Source organism: Coregonus clupeaformis, unplaced genomic scaffold, assembly GCF_020615455.1.
Source record: "Coregonus clupeaformis isolate EN_2021a unplaced genomic scaffold, ASM2061545v1 scaf2275, whole genome shotgun sequence".
NCBI lineage: Eukaryota > Metazoa > Chordata > Actinopteri > Salmoniformes > Salmonidae > Coregonus > Coregonus clupeaformis.
This window is the reverse complement of record NW_025535729.1, coordinates 22,388-37,259: the sequence shown is the minus strand read 5'-3', so window position 1 is coordinate 37,259 and position 14,872 is coordinate 22,388. Positions and strand designations below refer to the sequence as shown.

The 14,872-nt window shown below is 44.3% G+C and overlaps 1 pseudogene; it reads right to left on the bottom strand.

The window, feature by feature from the left end:
• Positions 1-4,838: 4,838 nt before the first annotated feature.
• On the bottom strand, positions 4,839-14,512 carry LOC121555535 (annotated as a pseudogene).
• Positions 14,513-14,872: the final 360 nt, after the last annotated feature.

Genomic DNA, 14,872 nt, shown 5'->3' with positions numbered 1-14,872 from the left:
TCCAAGTCGGAAGCAGCGCGGCTTGGCGGGTCATGTTTTGGAGGACGCCTGACTCGACCTTCACCTCTCCCGAGCCTGCTGGGGAGTTGCAGCGATGAGACAAGATCGTAACAAGATCGTAACTACCAATTGGATATCACGAAAAATTGGGGAGAAAAAGGGGGTAAAATTACCACCACAAAATGTAAAAAGGAATTCCAAGTCGGAAACTCTGGAATCTTTCTAGAGCTCCGACTTTCCGACCTGAAGATCACGGACATGATTTGACCTAGTTGTCGGGTTAGACTGTAAACTCTTCTGCCAGACTCACATTAAGAATCTCCAATCCAAAGTTAAATCTAGAATCGGTTTCCTATTTCGCAACAAAGCCTCCTTCACTCATGCTGCCAAACATGCCCTCGTAAAACTGACTATCCTACCGATCCTTGACTTCGGCGATGTCATTTACAAAATAGCCTCCAACACTCTACTCAGCAAATTGGATGTAGTCTATCACAGTGCCATCCGTTTTGTCTCCAAAGCCCCATATACTACCCACCACTGTGACCTGTACGCTCTTGTTGGCTGGTCCTCACTACATATTCGTCGCCAAACCCACTGGCTCCAGTCCATCTATAAATCACTGCTAGGCAAATCCCCGCCTTATCTTAGCTCATTGGTCACCATAGCAACACCCACCCGTAGTCTGCGCTCCAGCGGGTATATCTCACTGGTCATCCCCAAAGCCAACACCTCCTTTGGCCGCAATTCCTTCCAGTTCTCTGCTGCCAATGACTGGAACAAATTGCAAAAATCTCTGAAGCTGGAGACACTTATCTCCCTCACTAACTTTAAGCATCAGTTGTCAGAGTACCTTACCGATCACTGCACCTGTACACAGCCCATCTGAAATTAGCCCGCCCAACTACCTCATCCCTATATTGTTATTTATTTTGCTCATTTGTACCCCAGTATCTCTATTTGCACATCCTCTCTTGCACATCTATCAGTCCAGTGTTAATACTAATTGGAATTATTTTGCACTATAGCCTATTTTATTGCCTTACCTCCATAACTTGCTAAATTTGCACACACTGTATATTATATGTATTTCTGTTGTATTTTTTACTTTGTTTTGTTTTACCCCATATGTAACTCTGTATTGTTGTTCTGCTTTGCTTTATCTTGGCCAGGTCGCAGTTGTAAATGAGAACTTGTTCTCAACTGGTTTACCTGGTTAAATAAAGGTGAAATAAAAAAATTAAAAAATAAAAGTTATTTTTTTCGAGTTCCCAGTTGCCTTGAGAGCACCATTAACCCAACTCTCATTGTCACATCATAATACATCATATTCAAAGAAATAGAATCACCAGAACATCATATCAGGTGTACAGTTCAGTTTACCAGTCAAATTGCCAAGGTCAGAGGCTCTATCCTTTCTAGTGATTCTATTTCTATGGTCACATAATAATGCATCATATCTATGCTTGTGTCCGAAATAGCACCCTAGTTCCAATATAGTGCACTTCTTTTGGCTGGAGCCCTATAGAGTCCCACAGTATGAGTCATAATACCCATAAAACCTAGTGGTCAAACAGGGAAATGGTTCCAATCGTTTTTCCACCATTAATTTTTCCCATTGGGGATTTTAGAAACACTTAAAATAAGGTCTGTGTTTCGTGTAGGCTTACCCTGGTGTGACATTTTGATAACCGTGTAAATCTCTCTAGGACAAGGTGACTTATCAATATATTCGCCTGTATTTACCTCGCAAAATGTAATGCTTATTAGCTGCTAATGTTGCTATCATAAAGAACTACAAATGCCATGATGATCATGCTGATCGAAGCAAAGGTAAGAATCTCTGGATTAACTATCTAATGTTAGCTAAATGTAGTAATGAATAAATTGGCTGCATTTCTTTAAATGGACAATTCTGTGAACTGTCTAGTGCAAGTTTTAAATTGACACAATACCCGTTAGCAAAGGTGTCAGCTAGAGATGACATGCAGGAGCTTGCAGGGATTTGTAGTTTTGCATGATGTCTACTTTGATGCTAATTAGCATTTTCGAATCTGAGAGTAAATAGAGCCGAATATACTGATAAAAGTCAACTTTTCCGAGAGAGATTTACATGGTTACAAAAACGTCACGCCAGGGTAAGCCTACACGAAATACAGCCCTTATTTTATGTGTTTCTAAAATTGCCTATGGGAAAAATGAATGGTGGAAAAACGATAGGAACCATTTCCTTGTTTGACCGCTAGGTTTTATGGGTATTATCACACCTCCACTGTAACAATCTATAGAGGGGTTGGTTGTTTAGCAACACAACTGGCATGCAACTATGGGGCAAAATAGACAGGGTTTGACTTAGACAACATGTAAACTATGTTTAGTGTCTAAATGTTTAATGCAAACATAAATACATTTGAACAATGAACTCGTATCAAATACATTTTTACAGTTGTTGTTGGTTAGCTAGGTAGCGAATTTTAGCCATTGCATAGACATGATATCAGTCAAAACACCTCAAAACAAGACTTGGTATCAATAACACCATACAACGAGCTGAAACATGCCACAGAGCTACGATTCCCCACATGGCAGCTTGTTGTTAGCTGTGGTTCAGAATCATAACAAGATACAGGACTTCCGGCCATCGATGCTAGAGCATCATTTTCGTGACATTAGCCAACCCTTCTATGGCTCCTAGTCAAAAGTAGTGCACTAGCCTACATAGGGAATAGGGTGCCATTTAGGACGTATTTATGAAGGCGCTGTCATAACCTTTGACCCCCATTTGACCCCCATTTGACCCACATTCTACTTACTGTACCTTTAGCCAACTCTCATGACTCCCCGGCCATATACTTTCTAGTTTGATATTACAGCATGAAAAGCACACTATTTAATTTGTTAAACAATATTTAATCCACAGTTATTCATATAATTGAAGATTTAAAAATAAATAACATGCCTACCTTTAACTCTTTATTCTCCATCTCCTTGCAAAATCAGCACATTTCCTTGCCAAAATGAACGCGCATCCAGAGCGAAAACAAACGCAATCCTCCAGCACTAGGGAGGATTAGACTGAACTGCTCCAGCGGTTTTTGATCAGTTTCAACGTTTATCAGTGATGACGTAACAATGCTGTACAGATTTGACGCACTTTCGATCTCGTGCTGATGCAACACTCTGTGTTGTTGAAAGCTCACGTATGGAAATCCTGCGAGTTGTAAACAAATGTAGGCTATTGTTGCCCTTAAAACTGTAATGTTGAGGACGCCATGAAAAATAAAATACATAACCCACACCGTTAGGCCAAGGTACATGCAATTGTCATCATTTTGCCAATAGACTTCTTGTTCCTTGTTGTATGTAGCCTTTCTTTTGGGATTAGCACCACTGTCACCTAGAAATTGATACTGCGGTTGTCACATAAAACAGATAACCCATAGTTCATTATTAAATAACATAACTCATTTCTTTATTTTATTACTCATAAAATATACAGCAATCTTCAGATACTGAAAGAATTCATGGGAGTTTCGAATTCAGTCACTATTTCATATGTACATGCTAGTTTCAACCTTTTAAATAAAAAAAAAGAACACGAAAAAAACTGTGAACCTCCTGTTCCTGATTTGACGAACATAGCATATGTATTGTACATATTTCCAGTTAAAATGATTTTCAAAAAAAGACAAAAATGGGGGTTTGAACAAGCAATCACATACAAGGATTGAGTGGTTTAAAGTTAAAGCAAACAAAACCTGTCAAAATACATTGCTTATAAGACCAAGACAAATATAATATAGATTTTTTTTTTTTCAACAGAAGAAAATCTAAATGCTGCTGTCCTACGATTGGTTTACAGTGTTTATCCTCTCCAGGGGAGGCATGTTTTCTGCCTCGGAATAGTATCAGTGCTTTTCACAAACGTTGTAGTACTTAGTGTGCATCATTGTTTTCGCTCATACAGCTGCCCCTACTCTCCTAACCTCCCCTCAGTAACTAAAGAAGGCACAAAATGATGACATAAATATCACAAGAAAGTAAATTATTCATTCATGTATTCTTTCTAAAATATTTTCTAGAGGGCAAAGGACAGGTAGGTTTAATAACACAAATGAAAATAGTCCTGTCATACAAATGCAAAACTTTACGTCCTAAATGGCACCCTATTCTTTATAGAGTACACTACTTTTGACCAGAACCCTATAGGCCCTGGTCTTAAGTAGTGTACTATAAAGGGAATAGGGTGCCATTGGGGATGGAAATTCTTTGAAATTACTCATGAGAGCAAATACTACGATTTTTCGGTTCCCACAGAGGGTCAGGAGCTTAAGACATGAATGATTTTATTAAAATGATTGTTCAAAAAAAAAACATGATTTCCCCTCCTCCCACATGGATTACAGACAAGAGGCTAGGTGCGTTCTGACTGTCTTAGTGTGCGGATAAACATGACCATCACTCTCATAAAACTTAAATGAAACATCACTCCTTATGTTTTTTCTCAGCCCAAAACGCTCAATCCCATTTCTACTGTCAAAGCAGGTTTTGAAAAGGCTTCTTCCACATCTTTTGGTCCATGTCTGTTTTTCACTCAGTGAAGTGCTACTATCCCCTTGGACTACAGGTTATTGCCGTCGTAAGGTGTCCGTCTGTCTGTTGGCTGGACAGTTTCTACCGTTTAGGACCTTTGTGGGTAAAGGTAAAGGTGGGGTATAGCAGCAGCAGTTCCTCTGAAGTCCAGTATCTGCTGGAAGGACACCTGGTGGTACGAGAGGATGAGTGTGGCCAGCCAGACTGTTGTGCCTCCCCCTCTCCCTCCCTCCCTCCCTCCCTCCCTCCATTTCTCTCTCTCCAACTGCGGGACTCTTAAGGCTCCTGTGCGGACTGTCTCGGCTCGTGCCCTCCCAAAGCTGGCTGTGGTGATTTAAGACACGGTGTGTATGTGTGGATTTGTTTGTGGCCTCTGCCCCACTTCACTGTCCATCCGCCTGCCCTTGGCTCCCCTCCTGGGCAGCGACCACCACCCCCCCTCAGTATGTCTCTGAGTCTGAGTCGTTGAGTTCCTCATCCTTGTAGAAGCCTCCATCGTGGTCGCGGTGGCTGATGTTGTTGAAGCTGCAGTAGGAGCTGTGCTCGCTGCGCAGCACGGGCAGGCTGTCGAAGGTCACACTCTTGGAGGGGCTGGTGGTGTAGTGGTTAATGGCACTGAAGGACAAGCTGGGCGCCGGGTTGCAGGGGGGCACGGGCATCATGGTGGCCAGGATCAGTGCCAGGCAGTCCACCACGTCTTTGTTGGGGGCGCAGGCCAAGGCAGGCGTGTAAGCTGAGGGGTTCAAACAGAACAGCAGAGGGTCACTTCAGGAGCATCACCGTTTACTATAACACTTTTGGTGAAAAACATGAAATAACAGCAGGCTAGGAGATACAAAGTTAAGACAATAACCAAGCAGTGGACTAGAGAGAAACATTTGTGGACACATTGAGAAGAGAAGTACAGAAGAAAATGGTGTTAGCGTTATGGATCTTACCATTCTCATAGACTGCGAGCACGCTAGCACCCTTCACTAGTAGCTCCTGAACCACCACCATCAGACCATTTATGGCTGCAACGTGTAACGGCCTAGGGAGAAAGTACCGTCAGGTTAGCCAGCAGCAAATGAGGATACCTCCCAAATGCCAGACTATTCCCTATATAGTGCACTTCTTCTAATTCTTATGGCCCAATTAATACAGCTGAACCATACGTACAGTGGGGGAAAAAAGTATTTAGTCAGCCACCAATTGTGCAAGTTCTCCCACTTAAAAAGATGAGAGAGACCTGTAATTTTCATCATAGGTACACGTCAACTATGACAGACAAAATGAGGGAAAAAAATCCTGAAAATCACATTGTAGGATTTTTAATGAATTTATTTGCAAATGATGGTGGAAAATAAGTATTTGGTCAATAACGAAAGTTTCTCAATACTTTGTTATATACCCTTTGTTGGCAATGACACAGGTCAAATGTTTTCTGTAAGTCTTCACAAGGTTTTCACACACTCTTGCTGGTATTTTGGGCCATTCCTCCATGCAGATCTCCTCTAGAGCAGTGATGTTTTGGGGCTGTCGCTGGGCAACACGGACTTTCAACTCCCTCCAAAGATTTTCTATGGGGTTGAGATCTGGAGACTGGCTAGGCCACTCCAGGACCTTGAAATGCTTCTTAAGAAACCACTCCTTTGTTGCCTGGGCGGTGTGTTTGGGATCATTGTCATGCTGAAAGACCCAGCCACATTTAATCTTCAATGCCCTTGCTGATGGAAGGAGGTTTTCACTCAAAATCTCACGATACATGGCCCCATTCGTTCTTTCCTTTACACGGATCAGTCGTCCTGGTCCCTTTGCAGAAAAACAGCCCCAAAGCATGATGTTTCCACCCCCATGCTTCACAGTAGGTATGGTGTTCTTTGGATGCAACTCAGCATTCTTTGTCCTCCAAACACGAGTTGAATTTTTACCAAAAAGTTATATTTTAGTTTCATCTGACCATATGACATTCTCCCAATCCTTTCTGGATCATCCAAATGCACTCTAGCAAACTTCAGACGGGCCTGGACATGTTCTGGCTTAAGCAGGGGGACACGTCTGGCATTGCAGGATTTGAGTCCCTGGCGGCATAGTGTGTTACTGATGGTAGGCTTTGTTACTTTGGTCCCAGCTCTCTGCAGGTCATTCACTAGGTCCCCCCGTGTGGTTCTGGGATTTTTGCTCACCGTTCTTGTGATCATTTTGACCCCACGGGGTGAGATCTTGCATGGAGCCCCAGATCGAGGGAGATTATCAGTGGTCTTGTATGTCTTCCATTTCCTAATAATTGCTCCAACAGTTGATTTCTTCAAACCAAGCTGCTTACCTATTGCAGATTCAGTCTTCCTAGCCTGGTGCAGGTCTACAATTTTGTTTCTGGTGTCCTTTGACAGCTCTTTGGTCTTGGCCATAGTGGAGTTTGGAGTGTGACTGTTTGAGGTTGGGGACAGGTGTATTTTATACTGATAACAAGTTCAAACAGGTACCATTAATACAGGTAACGAGTGGAGGACAGAGGAGCCTCTTAAAGAAGAAGTTACAGGTCTGTGAGAGCCAGAAATCTTGCTTGTTTGTAGGTGACCAAATACTTATTTTCCACCATAATTTGCAAATAAATTCATTAAAAATCCTACAATGTGATTTTCTGGAGAAAAAAAATCTCAATTTGTCTGTCATAGCTGACGTGTACCTATGGTGAAAATTACAGGCCTCTCTCATCTTTTTAAGTGGGAGAACTTGCACAATTGGTGGCTGACTAAATACTTTTTCCCCCCACTGTACGTCTGTAAGGCTGCGTTAGTCAAGTTGATGAGGTTCCTGTCTGTAATCTTCTCCAATATCAACAAGGCACTGGTTTCATGCCCCTTTAAAAACCAGAGTCAAACATGTCAGACCAAAATTTTAACCAGAGAGAGCCAACTGTTCAGATGAAAAGTCATCTTCATGTGGGGATGCTCACCTTACTGCAGGCCAGATGAAGAGCAGTGTTCTTGACTGCATCCTGCAGGGTGAGCTCTGCTTTGGCACTGCTCACCAACAGCTCTGACACAGACAGAGAAACATAAAGAAACTAAATTAGGAAATGAAGCGACTTATTAAAATGTAAAACAGATATGTTGAACTTAGGCCGGCTGGGCGAGGCAAAGCGGAGGAGAGGGGGCTGCGTACCGACAGCGTTGGTTTGTCCGTTCTCAGCAGCCATCATGAGGGAGGTCTTCCCAGAGGCATCGGGGGAGTTGACCTGGGCGTTGTGGCCTAGCAGCAGCTGAAGACACTCCACGTGGTCCGTGAAAGCCGCCGCATGCAGGGGGGTCCTGGAGAGAGAGGAAACTTATTTAACCGATATCATGTAGGACTGTTATAAACAAGTTTGTTCAATTAACCCTGTTTATACCATAGAAATATAAAATCACTAATAGATGTATTAAAAGTAATCTACAATCCCTCATCCAACCCCAGAGGTCATTTTATTCCCAAGACAACATTATTCTCCAGAAGAAAAGGACTTTGTCATGTGCTGTAGTTACCGGTTCTTGGTGTCAGTGGCGTTGACAATGGCCGGCCCCAGAGTGTCAATCAGCATCTCTGCAGCGCCCTCGTTGTCATTGATCACAGCACAGTGGAGGGGGCTGAACGAGTTGCCCTCGGTCTTGTAGAAAACCCCCTGTTCCAGCAGCACCTCTACACAGGTGTCATGGCCTAGTGGAAGATTGATTCATACAGGAAAAAGATGACGTCGCTGCAGACCACAACAATACTCTCAGAGAAAGCTACACATCTGACAATGGTGAAGTCACAAAAGATGTTTTAGCTACAACATATGCTATGTCAATCCCTGACAAAGTCCTGTTTCAGTGTAAGGTCCTCCACTGAGAGTCATAACCCCTAATTCTGTTGTAGTCTTGTTCATTCCCCCACATAGCTCCGTCCACACCAATCGAATGCTTTTCAAGCCACAAGAGGGAGTGAATGAGTGTACACTTCATGGAGGAGAGAACAGAGCTACAGTCCAGTTAGTCAGTACGTACCGTTGTATGGCCTGCCTAATTCAGGGACATGTTTACGGTGCTGAAGAGAGAAAATCAGAAAAGATCTAGTGTTCCGTTAGTCCAGTACGTACCGTTGTAGCAGGCCCAGTGTAGTGGCGTGTAGCCCTGGTTGTCTGTGATGACGGGGAGGGTCTCCACTGACTGGGCGGCGTGTAGGAGCCCCCCCAGCACCCCGATGTGTCCGGATGCCGCCGCCAGGTGGACAGGGGTTCACCCCTTACAGTCCCGAACCAGGAAGCTGGCGCTGTGCTGCAGCAGGGCCTCCACACACTCCTCATGACCCGTCACCGCCTGGGAGGAAGGGCGGGGAGACAAGAATGGATTTGAATAACTAATAATCAATGATATAATAATGAATCATCAATTATTACAAATGATGTCTGGAGACAGGTCCCCTACAGGGATGAATACACCACTACCCATGGAAAACTACTTTTCTGAAGATAATATGTATATTTGAGCCTCCCCCGTCTCATTCTGTGTGTGAGCGTATACAGCCAGCTCTCCTCCTCACCCCTCTGTGTAGCGCTGTTCTGCCCCACTTGTCTTTGGCTTCTACGCTGGCTCCCTTGTTGAGCAGTGAGTACAAACAGTCTGTGTGTCCGCTCAGCACCGACAGCATCAGAGGGGTTCTGATACACAAGACAACAAGGTCATTTTACAAACTTGTAATAACCAGGCTGAGTCCCGTAATAACCTGCCTGAGTCCCGTAATAACCAGGCTGAGTCCCAAATGGCAACCTATTCCCTATATGGTACACTACTTTTGACCTGAGCCCATAGGGTTCTGGTTTAAAGTAGTGCACCAAGTAGGGCATAGGGTGCCATTTGGGACGTAGACCTAGTGTCAAAATCTCTTTATTTCAGGAATTGTATCCAAAACCCAATTGACTTACTGTCCATTCCGTCTTGAACGTCCACTGCACCCTGGAGGTCAGCATTTCCAATCAGCAAACGCAAACACTCCGAATCACCGTTGGTAGCTAGAGGAGGATAAACAGAGAGGATATAAGAATGTGAGATGATTGACCGTTGGTAGCTAGAGGAGGCTAAACAGAGAGGATATGAGCTGATTGCTGGACGATACACCTTCACATGAACAGACAGATTTCTAGAACAGTGGTATTGGTAGATGACATCCTCATGATGTTAACACAGCAGATAATAAAACATTTTGCGGCTGAGGCCCTCGAAGCCTGTCACCTGCTAGCTGTGTACCTGACTCTGGATAGAAGTCCCCCTGTGCACTGATCTAGGATCAGCTTACCCTCCCCAGATCCTCAGCAATAATGACAAAAAATGACCTTAGATCAGTGTGTAGTGGGCATTTTCACACTATGCTATATAATATCCCTAGAGTGGACATTGGCATCCTAGCAACATGACCAAACAAATGTCCATCTTGGTAAGGAAAACTTTTGAATGACAGAATCTCTAGGTCTTACGTGATATCCTATGCGTACCTGCAGCGTGGATGGGGGTCCTCTTCAGGGTGAAATCTTTAACCAGGATGGAGGCTCCCTGGTCGATGAGGACGTCAACACACTCCACATGGCCTTTAAAGGCAGCCAGGTCCAGAGGGGTGCGCCCCTGGCTGTTCCTCACGTCTAGATCCAGCAGAGACTGAACCAGGACCTCCATAGCATGGTGGTGGCCGTGGTACGCCTGAATGGAAACAAACACACAGTCTGAAGCAAAGTCCAGTGGTATGCCTGCACAGATATACACTTCTAATATAATCAATGTCCTATAGTAGACCAGTGGTATGCCTGAACAGATATACACTCCTAATATAATCAATGTCCTATAGTAGACCAGTGGTACGCCTGAACAGATATACACTCTTAATATAATCAATGTCCTATAGTAGACCAGTGGTATGCCTGAACAGAAACAGTCCTAGACCTCTAAAGTAGACCAGTGTCTCTCAAATCGGGTGCCCATTTTTTCTCCCGCCCAGCATCAACATCGAAGGTCCCTGCCAAGCGTGAGATTTAGAAACAAACACACTACTACTCCTCTGTTGGAGGTTGATTAACTCAAATGGCAAAATAAGGAAATCATCCTCATCATCACCGTGTCAAAATATGCATGTATTTTACACTAATCAGGAACAGATATGAACATGGTGTGTGAGTGTCTGGACAATCAACTTTTCGTGGAAAAACAACACCATGCCTGCATCCCAGATAGCACCCTATTTCCCATGTAGTGCAGTACTTTTGATCTGGGCCCATAAGGCTCTGGTCAAAAGTAGTGCACTAAATAGGGAATAGGGTGCCATTTGTCATGTGGCGAGACCCCTACAGGAGCAGGTAGGCTTTACTCACAGCTAAGTGTAGGGGGCTGATGGGAGCTCTGACATCAGAGTCGTTCAGGATGTCTGTCCCTGAGGTTTCCATTAGCTGGGGAAAGACAAGGACGGGCCAGTTTAGACTTGTAACATATTTACTTTGAAGGTTAGTCTAGTAGCATGTTTCATGTTGTAAATCTCAGTGACCAGCCCCTGCAGACATACTGGGGTGTTGCATTCGTATCTTAAACAAGCTAGTGTGAGGAAAAGTAACCAACTGGTACTTACCACATCTAAAGGTGTTTCACTTGCAATCTGGAAAAAGAACATCAAGAGTGACGATGCGGCCACGACAAACATGCAACCATACCTTAAAACCTACTGAATATCAATGTCTGTCCCAAATGGCACCCTATTCCCTATATAGTGCATTACTTTTGACCAGAGCCCTATGGGCCTTACATCCATTTGGGACGCAGACAAAATGGTCTGTGAATGCAGGGCGTCTAGTCCCCTGTGGTTCTGACTCACCAGCTCCAGACAGAGGCGGTGTCCGTACGCAGACGCGTAATGGACTGCGTTGTAGCCCTGATTGTCCCTGATCCCTGGGTTAGCGTCGTTTCGCAGCAAATATTCCAGACACCTAGAGGTCAGAGGTCAAGAGTTCACTAATCATTATACCAACATCAAGACAGACAGATAAGCAAGCAGAGACACTTTCCCAAAGGAGACGTGGCCAAGCTTTCACACTGCAGATTTAACACTAGTATGTATTCAAACACGGCCAACAACATACTCTAGACTACAGTGAAATGTGAAAGGTCATGGCACCACAACATACTCTCCAGACTACAGTGAAATGTGAAAGGTCATGGCACCACAACATACTCTCCAGACTACAGTGAAATGTGAAAGGTCATGGCACCACAACATACTCCAGACTACAGTGAAATGTGAAAAGTCATGGCACCACAACATATTCTCCAGACTACAGTGAAATGTGAAAGGTCATGGCACCACAACATACTCTCCAGACTACAGTGAAATGTGAAAGGTGATGGCACCACAACATACTCTCCAGACAACAGTGAAATGTGAAAGGTCATGGCACCACAACATACTCTCCAGACTACAGTGAAATGTGAAAGGTCATGGCACCACAACACACACAACAGTAAGAGAGGTGTGAGACGTACTTTCCGTCTGTGTCGGAGGCAGCAGCGTAGTGGAGCGGGGTGCAACCCCTTTTATCCAGATCGTTCACACTGGCCCCAGACCCCACCAAGGCAAACAGACACTGGTAGTTACAATTGGCTGCCGCATAATGCAGAGGACTCCTAGAAGAACGCACAGAAACCATTCAACATCAACAACAGAAACAGTTTATTGGAGCTGTAAAACATTTACATTTTACATTTAGCAGACACTCTTATCCAGTGCGACTTACAGGAGCAATTAGGGTTAAGTGCCTTGCTGCAGTGCACATAGACACATTTTTCACATAGTCAGCTAGGGGATTTGAACCAGCAACCTTTCGGTTACTGACCCAACGCTCTTAACCGCTAGGCTACCTGCCGCCCAATATTTCCCATAATAATTCCTATATGCCCCTATACTATATTCCCCATTATCATAAAGATCACATATGAAAGTTATTTGATGCCACAGACAGACCTTCCGAAGCTGTCCTTTCTGTTGAAGTCTGCCCCTGTGTTGAGCAGCAGATTCAGACAGTCCAGGTTCCTGGTAACAAGATATCAAGTTCAGAAAGGCCCTCGTACATCTGAGCTATCAGGTGGATGGTAACAAGATATCAAGTTCAGAAAGGCCCTTTCACATCTGAGCTATCAGGTGGATGGTAACAATGAGAACCTTAAAGAAAAGAGAAACCCGTACACTGCTCTTGCTAGTATCACTGTTTTTATAATGCTAATAAAAGCAATAATAAAAAGTGATACTAGCAAGAGCAGTTTGCAGGTTTCTCTTCTCTTTCAAGAAGATATAAAGACAATTTAGACCAGAGCGCAAGTCAATACCACCATGGCATGGAACCACATTATACAGAAATGATACCGCACTAATGATCTATACGATTTTTAAATACTGCCAAACAATGTGAAATGTAAGAGTGTGAATATGTGTTTGTTCTTTCTGGTGGCTTTCCAGTTCATGAACTAAATATTCCTTGGTGTAAAGCCTGGACCAGTCCACTCACCCAACAGCTGCTGCAGCATGTAAACAGGTCCTTCCAAAGTCGTCAGGGGTGTCTATATCAAAGCCTGATGAGAGGAGCTTCCGACAGCAGTCAGAGAACCCACTGAGAGCAGACAGGTGAAGGGGGAACATCCCATGGACGCCTCGCCTGCAACACATTTTTATATTTTAGACTTTAAGCAGACACTCTTATCCAGAGCGACTTACAGTTGATTCAGCTAAGATTGGAAACAACACCACATCACAGTCCTCATTAAATCCCACAGCAGATCAACACATCAGCATGCTGCAATGCCCTGTCTATCAACCCCCCACACACCACAATGTGTTGAGCATAGTCTCCAAGCGGGAATTCGGTCAATGACAGAATTGCAGATGCATGTTGCATTTTTGCTGGAAACTGTGTGTGTTCTCACTTGGCTGTGTCAGCTCCGTTCGTGATGAGTGTATTGATGAGTAACTCATGGCCGTAGCGAGCAGAGATGTGCAGATGTGTGTTTCCTTTCTTTTCTTCACAGTCCGATCTCAGCACCTACAGAACACACACACACACAGACACACACAGACACACGTCAACCACTTGACCCTAGAGGCCTCATGAAGCTTCATGTTCAACCACATTGCAAGTAACATTGCTCTGTGCCAGTGAATCATGGTTTGAAGACAAAAGACAATGCTGAAGAGCCTACTGGTTCATATATATTCAGTTGAGAGCATTCACAGCGACTCACCATTCTGGATGATGGCTTGAGATCTGGAGAAGCGTCCGTGGATGGCCGTCATGTGGAGGGGGGTCTTTCCATCTTTACTCTGCAGATAGAAAGACAAAGATGGTTCACACGGCAGTCTGTGCTGCTGACCACAGGCAAAATCAAACACGTATTGGAGGAGCGCTTGATTGCATTTAGTTTGCATTGTTAGGCCTATTCCATTGGTATTTGAATGTAGACCAGGGCCAAATACTAAGCCATGTGCTGCGTCAGTGTGTGCGTCCCAAATGGCACCCTATTTATAAGTACACTACTTTTTGAACCAAAGTAGTGTACTTATAAAGGGAACAGGGTGCCATTTGGGACACATGCAGTGTCATCACGGCTCCTTGCTCTATGGGCCCCTGGTCAAAAGTAGTGCACTACATAGGGAATAGGGTGTTATTTAGTTCAGAGACAGTGTTGGTCATCCGGTCTCCTCACCTTGATGTTGACGAGGGCCCCGTTGCCCACCAGCAGCTCCAGGCAGAGCGCCCCATGGCGCGAGGCGGCCGTGAAGTGTCGCCTTCCGTCCTTTTGGCGCCGCACTCGATCAGCTCATTCACCACCACATCCTGCCCGTTGTAGCATGCCACGTGGAGGGGGGTGTTACCGTACCCATTGGGCTAATTTATCTGGAGGGAGCAAGGGAGGGAAAAGAGGGGAGAGAGAACAAAACAATACATTCCTGATCAGGTCACTAGGTTCTGAAGACCCCCTGGTCCAACCTCTCTCTCTTCATTACTTTGTTATGAAAAAACCCTGGTCCAACCTCTCTCTCTTCATTACTTGGTTATGAAAACCCCCTGGTCCAACCTCTCTCTCTTCATTACTTGGTTATGAAAAACCCTTTGTCCAACCTCTCTCTCTTCATTACTTGGTTATGAAAACCCCCTGGTCCAACCTCTCTCTCTTCATTACTTGGTTATGAAAATCCCCTGGTCCAACCTCTCTCTCTTCATTACTTGGTTATGAAAACCCCCTGGTCCAACCTC